This window comes from Salvelinus fontinalis, chromosome 19 (genome assembly GCF_029448725.1).
Source record: "Salvelinus fontinalis isolate EN_2023a chromosome 19, ASM2944872v1, whole genome shotgun sequence".
NCBI lineage: Eukaryota > Metazoa > Chordata > Actinopteri > Salmoniformes > Salmonidae > Salvelinus > Salvelinus fontinalis.
In genome coordinates, this window is record NC_074683.1 from 23,263,200 (window position 1) to 23,279,141 (window position 15,942).

At 44.1% G+C, this 15,942-nt stretch overlaps 1 pseudogene; it reads left to right on the plus strand.

The window, feature by feature from the left end:
* The first annotated feature begins 2,778 nt into the window (after nt 1-2,778).
* Nucleotides 2,779-9,551, plus strand: LOC129817030 (uncharacterized; annotated as a pseudogene).
* Nucleotides 9,552-15,942: the final 6,391 nt, after the last annotated feature.

The window sequence follows — 15,942 nt, forward strand, 5'->3', positions numbered from 1 at the left end:
TGATAAGATGATAAGAAGTTGATGAAAATAACTTGTTTTCTTTTGTTTTGTTTTTATTCTGAGTATTCCATTGAGAGGAGTTTCACAAAGAGCCACTGTCACACCTCATTTCGCCATAGAACGTCCTGTAGTCTAACACGACTGATGTTCAAACACAAGTGCACAATGTCATGTTTACATCTCTTCCAGAACTGGGAAGAACTAAATCACCATTGTATAAATTATAGAATGAGGATAAGAAATAATTTTTGAGGAAGAAATATATTATAGTGCAGGTCAGTTTCTCTTGGCAGTTACTTAGCGCCCTCTAGTGTCTCAGTATCACACTGCAGCCACAGATATCAACAATGCCCAAGACACGGCAGAGAAAACAAACAGATGGAGGCAGATCTAATCATGAAAAATACAACTTTTGTTTAGATATTAAAATCGTTATCCAATAACACTTTATCGTCCATAGTTTCAGTGATCAATAAAAAATATCTACCAAGGTTCTAAGTTCCTCTCTGTATAAGTTCTAACAGAGAGGAACTGAGTTTATTCAGATTCCTGATAGATTTTCTGATTAACCTTTCAACTATGTCAACAGTCAGCCGCAATCAAACAAACAAGGCCTACTGGTCAATAATTAGTTGACTTATACATTTGACCCTGATATTCACACAAATAAAATGTAATTTTATGGAATATTTTGGATTTTTGCCATGTAGACTTAGGCTGCACTTCATGTATGCATTGTGAACTGCAGCGTTTTGTTTTGCACGTAGATAACGTTGTGCTTACAAAAACTATTGCCGTCCAGGATTGCTGATCCCGCACCTGTCATCCCCACCATCTTTCTGCCTCCTCCGGGCCCGTTTCTACCTCAACCAGGCAATCCTGTCATTCCCTGGGAGCAATGGAAAGGCTAGTTTGAAATGTACCTTCTCTCCATAGGACTGGATACCGTTGGCGGCACCAGGAAACGTGCTATCCTCCTACACTGCCTCAGAGAAGAAGGGCGCCGCAATTTCAGCACTTTGAATCCTGCAGTCTCATACGAAAAAACAATAGCAGCTAAACATTTTTGAAATCTCTAAATGTTCTACTGAGACTGCTTCTGTTCAAACAAAGACATCAGTGAATTAGTGAGTCAGATAGACAGTTTGTTGCTGATTTGAAAGCTTTGGCACAGATGTGTCATTTTTTGGCGCAATACAAGGGAACTGATAAAAGATCAGCGGATTGAAAAAACATCCAACACCCAGGTACAAGAAAGACTGAGTTCTTAGTGTCAGCCATAGACTTTGTGGGGTCCGGGTGTCATCCAATGGCATCTCTCCACTGCAGTCGATTGTGTATTCTATCCTCAAAGTGCCCGCCCACACATTAGCTTCACAGTTGGCATCATTCCTAGGTATGACCACCTACTTCATGCGGTTTCTACCAAAATACTCTTGGATCACATTACCGCTGCAACAGCTTCTTAAGCAGGATGCTCCTTGGAACTGTACTCCGGCCTGTCAGGCTGTGAGCAAGGAGCTAAAACATCTGCTCACCACGTGTCCGACCCTGGCTCATTTCCACTTGAACTGCCCCACACTTGCGACGCCTCAGCAGTGGCAGGGTGAAGGAGTGACCTTTATGGTCTCAGAACAGACCATCTCTCTCAGAACAGACCATCAAGCCCTGACAGCCCTGATGTCCACCACTGGCAGGGGACACAGGCCCCTCTCTCTCCCCTAGGCGGTCAGATTGCCTACAACAATTTCCAAATACAGTTCACTCCAGGAAAATACAATGTTGTAGTAGAGTTCCTGTCCCGCCCCATCTACTCAGATGGTGACAGATGGTGAAGAGGAGTTGGTGCATCTCGTCTACTCTCCTCTATAAATCACGGTGTCTCTGCAGGAACTGGAGGACACGTCGACTGCAGAATCATAATTTAACACACTCATTGAGTACATCAAGAACAGATGGCCTTCCTGTGTCCCATCAGAACTGGAGTCATTCTCACGGATGAAAAACAAAGTATCATGCTGGGGTGATGCCTGCATCGCACACGGCCACTGTGCAGTGATCCCTTCGGCCCTCAGGGGTTGTGTAAGGGCGGTGATGCACGAAGGTCATCTCTGCATCGTCAAACTGAAACAGAGGTGTCGTGACATGGTGGGGAGGCCTGGCATAGATTGTGGCCGTGAAGAGCTTGTCAGGTCCTGCACGTCATGTCACATCAGTGGGAAGACTGGCCCACCTGCCCTTCCCCCTCTACATCCTCTGGACTGACCAGCTAGGCCTTGTGGGCACCTAAAGTTTGATGTCTGTGGGGAGGGACAGGTTCCTTGTGGTGCTGCATGATCCTCACTCGAAATGGCCCGAGTCACAGCAATGGGCACAGTCACAGCGGAGACCATAGTCAATTTTATTGATCAGCTCTTTGCTCCCTGGGACCTGCCTCAGGCCATTACCAGAGACAATGACCCCGGTTCCTGTCGAAACACTTCACCTCATCTCGCAGCCAAAAGTGTCACCCACAGCCATACTGCTTTCTATCACCCGCAGGTGAATGGGAGGTGGAAAGATGTAATCAATCCCTAAAAAATGGACTGTGCGTGCACAGCCAAAGGGTGCTGTCTGGGTACTGCAGTCTCCCAGACCCTTTTTCACTAATGCGCAGCTTGTCATTCCACTATGGGAGCCTCCCCCGCCTCACTCATGTTGGGGTGCGAGCTTGTGCTGCCCCTTACCAGACTTCACCCACCAAGGGCACTGCTACCTCGCTCAGCAGTTGGGTCTTTAATGAGGAAGCCTCAGCACGACATGAAGCAGAGGTTCGACAAGAAGCATAAAGCTCAGCCACCAATCACTGAGATGTCTGACTGGGCCAGGGCACGTTGTCCTCATCGAGCCAAGAAACTGAGCACGTTCTGGTGCTCTCCAAGTCAGGTCAGTCGTCAACTGGGCTCAGTGATATTTCAACTGTCAGATGGACCTCGTTGGCACACCAGCTGTCTAAGCAGGGTTCGTGTTCCCGTGAACACACCGAACGTGACCACTGCTCCCAGACCTGTCAGGGCTCGTGCACGTCCTGGGCATTTTCAGGCCTTTGATACTACCTTTCATAAATTGGCTTTTGGGCAGGGCGGGGGGGTGTTATGTTCGTTATTTAGCTCCTGTGAGTTTGCTGTGTGGGTCTTTTGACCCACTGTATTGTTATCCTGAAGGGCCACCGTACTTTAGTGATAGCAAATAAACTTTATTGTTGATTAAGAAAAAAGTATCGTTCTTCCAACACAAGAATTGGTATTATCCAAATCAAAACCTCCCCCTGCTGCCATTATGGTGATGTCAGGGACTGAACCTCTGTTAATTTTAAATGGACCTCCAAAATGGCCACTGTGATCAATTTCAGACCCAACCGCTTCTTAGAGCATGTCAGAGAAGTCCCTTATTTTCTTTTTGTAGAATATTCCTTTTTAAATTGCCTATAAATTAATATATATATTTAGAAAAAGTATAGAAATAAACATTTCTTTGAATGTTTTAATTTTCCTACTGACCAGAAGTGACTCTTTAAAGGAGAGAATCAGAGAGCAGGAATGAGGATGATGTCATTGGTTTTTAAATCGTTATTATCATGTTAGTCATTTCCACTATTCTAAACGGCGACTGAGTCCACAGAACAAGCCATGCTGCAGTTCCTAACAGAGAGGAGGGGTGGTCAAACATAGACCTGATTGATAATTTTGAATCAATGTGAAAAATTGTTCCGTCAAAGAAAACACTGTACAATGAAAAGTTAAACTGCTTTCGTGAAGCTGGAGGATGAAGTGAAATTTGTGTTTGATGGAGAGCAGCACAATCTCAGTGATGCGCACAGATCCTGACGATGATGAGGGAGAGTGTTGTGGGGATAGCGCAGCACTATCTGAACCGGGAGAATGAGATGGGAGCAGCGGTGTCAGCCGAGATGACAACAGAAATTCTAGGGATAAATGTGATTCACCTGAAAAAGACTCAAATGCACCTGATACCCGATCTAGGCTTGATAATGACATGAATCAAATGGGAATCATCATGGTCCTCACTAAAGACACAATTAGTGATGAAACCTTTTCTGGTGGAAAGGTGAAGCTGAGAGACAGGAGGAGGATATAGTCAGCTCCAGCAATAGAGACAGGCTCTGGTGTGTTAGCTGGCCGGGTGCAGATGAGGGGAAGTAGAAGGACATTCCGGGGCTCCCAGAGGGCTCTTCTGTCCAGCTCTCTGACAGAGGATGCCAGGTGGGAGGGGCTAGACGGAGATGGGAACACCCCCAAGAGCAGCTGAAGGAACTTCATAGAGCTGATGATGAGCAGCTCCCCACAGGTAGGCTACACACACAAACATACACACTCACACACACATATTAAATCACACACCGTTCTTTTGTGTTTTAGTTTTTTTGTACAGATTGTCCACACTGGCTCTGGTCTCAAGTTGTTTAAGCTGCCATTTCCGAGATGTAGCCTACTAATTGTTCCTTTCGGTCTTTGTCTGTCTCCAGGTACGTCAGTCTTTGTTCAACCGCGGCTCTTGTCTCAGAGACTGTCAGGAGCAAAGGTGACTCTGCCTCCCTGCTGTCGTCTGCAAACATTGACTGTGTCTCGGTGGCATGGAACCCCGGGAGCACGAGTGGATACTGTGTGCTTCAGACTGCAAGTGGGTTTTCGTTTCCACTGCTAATCCTAATTCTTTTTTTTTTGGTATGGGCGTTTCTTGATATCAAGTTTCTTGATACCATTTCTTTTAAGTGCATATTTGTATTGATGAAGAAAGCTGCAGTCAGACTTTGATAATGTTGGTAAATTCTTACACATAAGCAACATCTATATCTTTGTTACTTCTCAATGGGTTCAATTAGAGACGTTACCTACCCAATTTGTCATTTTTTTGAAGGCAACATAATCGGATAGCTACAGATAAGTGGAAAGCTGTTATGTTAGAATATAGCTAGTTAGCTAATGTTAATTGATATGGACATTAACAACGTTTCCAAAGAGTCACAAGCATTCAAGCTAGCATAACAAACACCACACAAGGCTGTAGTAGTTGCCTGCTCGTCAGTCAGCTGACTGAGGTACGCTAGAACTTTTAAACTAGTTTCAACTTGACTTAATTAGATGAAGTTGTACACTGGTATCAGCGTTGTGTGCCGACTGTATTTTGCATTCACTACAAGTTAAACTTATGGAATACTAAGGAATTTGTTGCATGCATAATTCTGACAGTGCTTTGATATGTGCGTATAGTGATACTGTTTACAACCCTCACTCGGGAAGCATGTTATGGTACTAAAGTCGGGCACAGATCCTGAAGCTGTGCACAATTCCCGAAACACAGGACTGTACAGCTGCAACTTTTGTGTGAAGAAATCATCAACAGACTATGCAACTATTGTGACTCATTTACAGATTCCCAATAAAACAGTGGTGAGATATGGAAGTACTTTACATAATATGATGATGATGTGTAGGCCTGAAACTATTTTACTGCATTTATTTAAAGGGACAATATGGGATTGGTACTAAAAATTTGTGGACTGTACAATTATTGATATATAGACATTGATTCTTGAAGACTGTAACTTATACATGTTTTATTACCTCATCAACTGTCTTAACCCTTGTGTTGTCTTAAGGGTCAAAAATGACCCGCCACTATGTTTAACAGCAGAGAATATATATGTATATGTATATGTATAAATATCATATGTATATATATGATATTTTTTCCAACTTGAAATTTAATGACTTTTCCTAGAGTGACCCCAACATTATAAAAAGTGAAACATCGCCTTTGTTCATATTTCCATGAAAGCTGTACACCACCAGGGTACAAAGATTGTCTTAGGGTCATCTTTGACCCGGCAGTTATAAAAGAATTTACACACCACAATAACTACAAAGACACACACACACACAATGAGAAATTGAGATTGTTTGCTACTGATTGAACTCAGCCAGCAGCTCCTGAAGAGGAGGATCACCATGGTTGGCACAGTTAGAAAGAACAAGTCTGAGCTCGCCCCTGCACTCCTCGCAACAAGGGGGAGACAGGCCTTCTAATCAAAGTTTGCCTTCACCACCACCACCACTCTAGATTCTTACCTCCCAAAGAGGAACAAGAATGCGGTCCTCTTGAGCACACTGCACAAAACGGCTGAGATCAGTGATCATGAGAACAGGAAGCCAGCCATCATCACGGACTACAACCACAATAAAGGAGGCGTGAACAACCTGGACAAGGTGATTGTCACTTATAGCTGCAGAAGGATTAGTGCCCGCTGGCCCCTGGTCATCTTCCATAACACCATTGATGTGTCCTCATACAATGCCTTCGTAGTATGGAACAAGATCAACCCTATCTGGATGCCTGATAAGCGAGAACAAGAGGAGGGTGTTCCTGGAGCAGCTGTGAAAGGCACTTGTAACCCCATACTGTAACGCCTGTCGTCGGAATATGACCAAAGCGCAGCGTGGAAAGTGTTCATGATTAAATGTTCAAAAACACTCAAACAAAATGACAACAGGTGAAAACAAAAGCGCACAGTTCTGTAAGGCAAAAACACTAAACAGAAAACAACATCCCACAAAACCCAAACGGAAAATGACAACTTATATATGATCCCCAATCAGAGACAACAGACAGCTGCCTCTGATTGGGAACCACACTAACATATAAATAAGGAAAGTAGAATGCCCACCCTAGTCACACCCTGACCTAACCAAAATAGAGAATAAAAACCTCTCTATGGCCAGGGCGTGACAGTACCCCCCCCCCCCCCCCCCCCCCCCCCTCCCCAAAGGTGCGGACTCCGGCCGCAAAACCTGACTCTAAAGGGGAGGGTCAGGGTGGGCATCCATTCACGGCGGCTCCGGTGCGGGACATAGACCTCCCTCCGCTTTGGTGGCGGCCCTGGTGCATGGACCTTCACTGGAGGAACCGGGCCGCAGATCATCGCCAGAGGCTCCGGACTGGGGACCGTCGCTGGAGGCTCCGGACAGGGGACCGTCGCTGGAGGCTCCGGACCACTGATCGACTCTGGAGGCTTCGGGCCATGGAACATCACTTGAGGCTTCGTGCCATGGATCATCACTGGAGGCTTCGTGCCATGGATCATCACTGGAGGCTTCGGGCCATGGATCATCACTGGAGGAGCTGCAAAGCTCCACAGCGGAGATTGGAGTATCTGTCCATAGGACAACTTTATGCCGTACATTCCACAGAGCTGGGCTTTACGGAAGAGTGGCCAGAAAAAAGCCATTGCTTAAAGAAAAAAATAAGTAAACACATTTCGTGTTCGCCAATAGGTATGTGGGAGACTCCCTAAACATATGTAACTCTGGTCAGTACTCTGGTCAGATGAGACAAAAATGTAGCTTTTGGCCATCAAGGAAAACACTATGTCTGGCACAAACCCAACACCTCTCATCACCCCAAGAACACTATCCCCACAGTGAAGCATGGTGGCAGCACCATGCTGTGGGGATGTTTTTCATCGGCAGGGACTGGGAAACTGGTCAGAATTGAAGGAATGTTGGATGGTGCTAAATACAGGGAAATTCTTGAGGGAAACTTCAGTCTACCGGAGATTTGAGACTGGGATGGAGGTTCATCTTCCAGCAGGACAATGACCCTAAGCATACTGCTAAAGCAACACTCGAGTGGTTTAAGGGGAAACATTGAAATGTCTTGGAATGGTCTAGTCAAAGCCCAGACCTCAATCCAATTGAGAATCTGTGGTACGACTTAAATATTTCTGTACACCAGTGGAACCCATCCAACTTGAAGGAGCTTGAGCAGTTTTGCCTTGAAAAATGGGCAAAAATCGCAGTGGCTAGATGTGCCATGCTTATAGAGACATACCTTACGAGACTTGCAGCTGTTATTTCTGTAAAAGGTGGCTCTACAAAGTATTGACTTTGGGGGGGTGAATAGTTATGCACGCTCAAGTTTTCAGTTTTTTTGGTCTTATTTCTTGTTTGTTTCACTATTTTTTTTATTTTGCATCTTCAAAGTGGTAGGCATGTTATGTAAATCAAATGATACAAACACCCCAAAAATCTATTTGAATTTTAGGTTGTAAGGCAACAAAATAGGAAAAATGCCAAGGGGGTGTGAATACTTTCGCAAGCCACTGTATATGTCACTCCCTTTGGTTTCTTCCCCAGTCGTCATCGTTTCTGTTTCTGTTCCATGTCGGTGCACTGCTTGTGTTTCTTGTTTTGTTCGTTTATTAACTAAATGTATTCACTCCCTGAACCTGCTTCCCAACTCTCAGCGTACATCGTTACAAGCAGAAATGTGCAGAAAGTAGTTTTGAATGCATTTTTTTGAAGGGAAACAATAACAGTCTTGAACTTTTTTGGCAACATAGTGATATGTTCTTATATACTATACAATGAGGAACTCAAATACAAAATACTAGTCTTCTCCCATTTAAAAAAAAACATTGTCCCCACCCACAAGGTGTATAAACAACAACAATAAATAAGAATAAAATAAGATAATAGATACAAAACAAAAACGTGAAGAACATAAATCAATCAAATCTAATTTGCACATGTAGGACAATATGCAAGTGTGTGTGCATGGACTTTGCAGATGTATTTCTTACATGTGCAGCACATAGTATTTGTTTTACAGTCCTTTGGGGGGCATAATTGGCATCTCCTCCTCTTGCCTGCCCCAGCTGCAGCCTCAGGTGGATCAGGACAAATTCAGCCCCCTAAACAGCCTTCACAAGCGCTGCAGAGGCTGCTGTGCGGTGGAGACGCTCCCTTCTTTGATTGTATGTGTCATGCCCTGGCCATAGAGAGGTTTTTATTCTCTATTTTGGTTAGGTCAGGGTGTGACTAGGGTGGGCATTCTACTTTCCTTATTTCTATGTTAGTGTGGTTCCCAATCAGAGGCAGCTGTCTATCGTTGTCTCTGATTAGGGATCATATATAAGTTGTCATTTTCCGTTTGGGTTTTGTGGGATGCTGTTTTCTGTTTAGTGTTTTTGCCTTACAGAACTGTGCGCATTCGTTTTCACCTGTTGTCATTTTGTTTGAGTGTTTTTTGAACATTAAATCATGAGCACTTTCCACGCTGCGCTTTGGTCTCATTCCGACGACAGGTGTTACAGAACATCCCACCATTAAAGGACCAAGCAGCGTGGCCAGGAGGAGCAGGGATCCCGGGCCCGGGAGAAAATTGAGTGGAGAACATCCTGGACCTGGGAGGACGTAATGGCAGGGGACAAGACCCTGCCATGGAAGCAGGCAGAGGTAGCGAGAGAGGAACGGCGACGCTAAGAGGAGTTGAGACCACAACGGAAGCCCGAGAGGCAGCTCCCCTATAAAATGGGGGGGACACACGGGGAGATTGGCGGAGTCAGGGTTTAGACCTGAGCCAACTCCCCGTGCTTACCGTGGGGAGCGTGTGACCGGTCAGGCACCGTGTTATGCTTTGATGCGCACGGTGTCTCCAGTGCTCATTCATAGCCCGGTGCGCTCTGTTCCAGCTTCCCGCAGTTGCCGTGCTAGGGTGGGCATTCAGCCAGGATGGATTGTACCGGCTCAGCGCTCCTGGTCTCCGGTGCGTCTCCTCGGCCCAGGCTGACAAAGTCCAAATCTCTCATTCTGCACCTGAACAATCGTGTTAACCCACTGTTCCTAGGCCATCATTGAAAATATTACTTTTTTCTTAACTCACTTGCTTAGTTTAAAAAAATGAAGGCCTTATTCATGCAGTCTCCCCTAAACAGTTGATGTTTCTGTCCCTGAAGCATTTATTTGGGCTGCAATTTCTTAGGTGAACTTATCTTCTGTAGCAGAGGTAACTCTGGGTCTTCCTTTCCTGTGGTGGTCCTCATGAGAAACGGTTTTATTATAGCTCTTGATGGTTTTTTTGTGACTGTACTTGAAGGAACTGTAAAAGTTCTTGAAATCTTCCAAATTGACTGACTGTCATGTCTTAAAGTAATGATGGACTGTCGATTCTCTTTGCTTATTTGAGCTGTTCTTGCCATAATATGGACTTGGTCTTTTACCAAATAGGGCTATCTTCTATATACCACCCCTACCTTGTCACAACACTTCTGATTGGCTCAAACGCATTAAGAAGGAAAGATATTCCACAAATGAACTTTTAACAAGGCACACCTGTTAATTGAAATGCTATCTAGATGACTACCTCATGAAGCTGGTTGAGAGAATGCCAAGAGTGTGCAAAGCTGTCATCAAGGCAAAGGGTGGCTACTTTGAAGAATCTCAAATATACATATATTTAAATTTGTTTAACACTTTTTTTGGTTACTATATGATTCCATGTGTGTTATTTCATAGTTTTGATGTCTTCACTATTATTCTACAATGTAGAAAATAGTAAAAATAAAGAAAAACCCTGGAATGAATAGATGTGTCTAAACTTTTGACTGGTACACAAATTGGCCCAGCGTTGTCCGGGTTTGGCCGGAGTAGGCCGTCATTGTGAATAAGAGTTTCTGACTTGCCTAGTTAAATAAAGGTTAACTTAAAAACAAAAAATAGACCTTGCTTAAACTGTATCAAGAAATAATCTTATTTGTATGCCTATCAATTAACAAATGTACAATGTTTAAAGCACATTTTTACAAGTCTGTCACTGATGACAGCTCCAATAAGCCCCTTATTGTGAATGACATGTAAATGAGAAGCATGTAGAAATATGACTCTCCGACCACATTTCGGATCAAGTTGGCTTTTAGGCCGACTGACTCAAATTAACAAATTGATTAGTTATATTTTTATTTTTCACCTTTTTTTAAGCAGGTAGGCCAGTTGAGAACATGTTCTCATTTACAACTGCGACCTGGCCAAGATAAAGCAAAGCAGTGCGATACAAACAACAACAAAGAGTTACACATGGAATAAACAAACGTACAGTCAATAACACAATAGAAAAAATATATATACAGTGTGTGCAAATGAGGTAAGATTAAGGAAGTAAGGAAATAAATAGGCCCTAGTGGCGAAATAATTACAATTTAGCAATTAAACACTGGAGTGATGGATGTACAGTAGATGAATGTGCAAGTAGAGATACTGGGGTGCAAGTAGAGATACTGGGGTGCAAAGGAGGAAAAAAACAATATGGGGATGAGGTAGTTGAATGGGCTATTTACAGATGGGCTTTGTACAGGTGTAATGGTCTGTGAGCTGCCCTGACAGCTGATGCTTAAAGTTAGTGAGGGAGATATGAGGCTCCAGCTTCAGTGATTTTTGAAATTCGTTCCAGTCATTGGCAATAGAGAACTGGAAGGAAAGGCGGCCAAATGAGGAATAGGCTTTGGGGGTGACCAGTGAAATATACCTGCTGGAGCGCGTGCTATGGGTGGGTGCTACTAGGGTGACCAGTGACCTAAGATAAGGCGGGGCTTTACCTAGCAAAGACTTATAGATGACCTGGAACCAGTGGGTTTGGCGACGAATATGAAGCGAGGGCCAGCCAACGAGAGCATACAGGTCGCAGTGGTGGGTAATATATGGGGCTTTGGTGACAAAACGGATGGCACTGTGATAGACTGCATCCTATTTGCTGAGTAGAGTGTTGGAGGCTATTTTGTAATTGACATCGCCGAAGTCAAGGATCGGTAGGATAGTCCGTTTTACGAGGGTATGTTTGGCAGTATGAGTGAAGGATGCTTTGTTACGAAATAGGTTCTAGATTCTAGATTTCATTTTGAATGGGAGATGCTTAATGTGAGTCTGGAAGGAGAGTTTACAGTCTAACCAGATACCTAGGTATTTGTAATTGTCCATATATTCTAAGTCAGAACCGTCCAGAGTAGAGGTCGACCGATTATGATTTTTCAACGCCGATACCGATTATTGGAGGACAAAAAAATCCGATACCGATTAATCGGACGATAAAAAAATAAAAATGCATTTATATATATATATCATACACACACATTTTGTAATAATGACAAGTGCATCAATACTGAATGAATCAAATCAAATTTATTTACATAGCCCTTCGTACATCAGCTGATATCTCAAAGTGCTGTACAGAAACCCAGCCTAAAACCCCAAACAGCAAGCAATGCAGGTGTAGAAGCACGGTGGCTAGGAAAAACTCCCTAGAAAGGCTAAAACCTAGGAAGAAACCTAGAGAGGAACCAGGCTATGAGGGGTGGCCAGTCCTCTTCTGGCTGTGCCGGGTGGAGATTATAACAGAACAGGGCCAAGATGTTCAAATGTTCATAAATGACCAGCATGGTCAAATAATAATAATCACAGTAGTTGTCGAGGACGCAGCACCTCAGGAGTAAATGTCAGTTTGCTTTTCATAGCCGATCATTAAGAGTATCTCTACCGCTCCTGCGGTCTCTAGAGAGTTGAAAACAGCAGGTCTGGGACAGGTAGCACGTCCGGTGAACAGGTCAGGGTTCCATAGCCGCAGGCAGGACAGTTGAAACTGGAGCAGCAGCACGGCCAGGTGGACTGGGGACAGCAAGGACTCATCATGTCAGGTCGTCCTGAGGCATGGTCCTAGGGATCAGGTCCTCCGAGAGAGAGAAAGAAAGAGAGAAGGAGAGAATTAGCGAGAGCATACTTAAATTCACACAGGACACCAGATAAGACAGGAGAAGTACTCCAGATATAACAAACTGACCCTAGCCCCCCTACACATAAACTAATGCCTCATAAATACTAGAGGCTGAGACAGGAGGGGTCAGGAGACATTGTGGCCCCATCCGACAATGTCCCGGACAGGGCCCGGGACAGGGCCAAACAGGAAGGATATAACCCCACCCACTTTGCCAAGGCACAGCCCCCACACCACTAGAGGGATATCTTCGACCACCAATTTACCATCCTGAGACAAGGCGGAGTATAGCCCACAAAGATCGCCGCCACGGCACAACCCAAGGGGGGGCGCCAACCCAGACAGGAAGTTCACGTCAGTGACTCAACCCACTCAAGTGACGCATGAACAATGAACACTTTTATTTTAACTTAATATAATACATAAATAAAATCAATTTAGTCTCAAATAACATGAGAACGTATGTTAAAACGAATCACCAGCTTTCATGGGTCTTCAATATTCCCAGTTAAGAAGTTTTAGGTTATAGTGCAGAAAGCAGAGCTTGTCTGCATGGTCCCCTGTCAGTCTGCTCCTCCGCGAAACACAGACCTTATTTGAAGTAGATCAAGACATTCTCTATGGAAGACATGAACGGTAAAATAACAAAGGAACCCCTTTCAAATTCAGCCGCAAGTTATTACAGGAATTATAACGCGTCGACTATTTCTCTCTAAACCATATACCTTTGACTAATCCGGAAACTATCACCTCGAAAACAAAACGTTTATTCCGTTCCGTATTTTATCTAATGGGTGGCATCCATGAGTCTAAATATTCCTGTTACATTGCACAACCTTCAATATTATGTCATAATTACGTAAAATTCAGTGGCAATTCAGTGGCAAAAATTCAACAGACTCCAGTGGCAATCTGTGAAGCTCTGGTGAACTCCATGCCCAAGAGGGTTAAGGCAGTGCTGGAAAATGATGGTGGCCACACAAAATATTGACACTTTGGGCCCAATTTGGACATTTTCACTTAGGGGTGTACTCACTTTTGTTGCCAGCGGTTTAGACATTAACGCCTGTGTGTTGAGTTATTTTAAGGGGACAGCAAATTTACACTGTTATACAAGCTGTACACTCAATACTTTACATTGTAGCAAAGTGTCATTTCTTCAGTGTTGTCACATGAAAAGATATACTCAAATATTTACAAAAATGTGAGGGGTGTACTCACTTTTGTGATATACTGTATACTTGTGTATTGATTTTAAGAAAGGCATTGATGTTTATGGTTAAGTACACATTGAAGCAATGACAGTCATTGATTGATTGTTTTTTATAAGATAAGTTTAATGCTAGCTAGCAACTTACCTTAGCTTACTGCATTCGCGTAACAGGCAGGCTCCTCGTGGAGTGCAATGTAATCAGGTGTTAATCAGGTGTTAATCAATCAGGTGTTAATCAAGTTAACTGTAAGGTTGCAAGATTGGATCCCCCAAGCTGACAAGGTTAAAAATCTGTCGTTCTGCAAGGCAGAACGTTCCTAGGCCGTCATTGAAAATAAGAATGTGTTCTTAACTGACTTGCCAAGTTAAATAAAAGGTGTAAAAAATATATAAAAAATATATAAAAATCGTCAAATCGGCACCCAAAAATATCGATTTCCGATTGTTATGAAAACTTGAAATCGGCCCTAATTAATCGGCCATTCCGATTAATCGGTTGACCTCTAGTCCAGAGTAGTGATGCTGGGCGGGCGGGCAGGTGCGGGCAGCGATTGGTTGAAGAGCATGCATTTAGTTTTACTTGCATTTAAGAGCAGTTGGAGGCCACGGGAAAGTTGTATGGCATTGAAGCTCGTCTGGAGGTTAGTTAACACAGTGCCCAAAGAAGGGCCCGAAGTATACAGAATGGTGTCGTCTGCATAGAGGTGGATCAGAGAATCACCAGCAGCAAGAGCGACATCATTGAGGTATACAGAGAAAAGAGTCGGCCCGAGAATTGAACCCTGTGGCATCCCTATAGAGACTGCCAGAGGACCGGACAACAGGCCCTCCGATTTGACACACTGAACTCTGTCTGAGAAGTAGTTGGTGAACCAGGCGAGGCAGTCTTTTGAGAAACCAAGGCTGTTGAGTTTGCCGATAAGAATATGGTGATTGACAGAGTTGAAAGCCTGGGCCAGGTCGATGAATACGGCTGCACAGTATTGTCTTTTATCGATGGCAGTTATGGTATCGTTTAGGACCTTGAGCGTGGCTGATGTGCACCCATGACCAGCTTGGAAACCAGATTGCATAGCGGAGAACGTATGGTGGGATTATGGTGGGGTATGGTGGGGTTGTTTACTGTGTTAGTTGTTGCTGGGAGCAGCTTTGGTATGTGCTGTGTTAGTTTGTTGCTCAGTCAGATAGAGCTTATTTGATGTCCTGTGTTTCTCAGTTTGTTTGTGAAATTGTTTACTATTCTGTTTCATTGTTCCCAGGGGGGAAGGGGAAGGCACCTAGGGAGTGCTTAGGCAAGAGGCCTGCGGGCATACATATACCCGTAGTATATTCACTGTCTAGGCACACTAGGTAAGACCTGGGTGGACCACCCCCTGTATTTTGGTTAGCGCACAAGATGGTGCTAAGTTAGGTAAGTAGTGGGTAGGCAGGTAAGGTAGGAGAGGGGGCTTTGATATTTACTTTCTTTGCTTTGGTCCCGTCCAGCCCCTTTTCCCCATATTACCGTGTGAAGGAATAAATTCCTAGTAAGCGGTACATTCTCTGCCTTTTGTCATCCTTATTCGCACCTACAGTCCCATACCTCTTTCACTTCACGGGGAGTTTAGTTGTAGCAGGATGTTGCGTTCCCTCTTCTTAGAGGCGTGCGTAACATATGGTCGGTGATCTGTTTGTTAACTTGTTCATTTTGACTGAAAGACTCAAAAAGATCAGCTTCAGTAAGAGCCAATTTATGCATTATCCGAAAATGTGGTCGGAGGCGGCGTATTGATGGTGTGATGCACGTGTGGGGCCTCCAGAGGCACGCAGAGGCCATATTGTGCTCCATACCACATCATTGTGCAGTGTGTGCACCTCTCAAAATGAGAAATAATGTGGAGGTATAGCTCCACATTGACATGATTGGTTTATGTTAGGTGAGGAAGGGAGTTCCTGTATAAACAGAAACTCACTTCTTTGACAACTTCTTTCACAACAGTTCTGTTTGGCGAAGCACACAAGGTATCAATGTCCTGACTTCTGCAGAGGCCATGTCACCATTAATGTTGCATGCCAATGCGGATGTTGGATTGACCATTCAGCACCTTTAAAAAGAGTGGAACTTCCCATCACTAGTGGATTGGAGTGTGGAC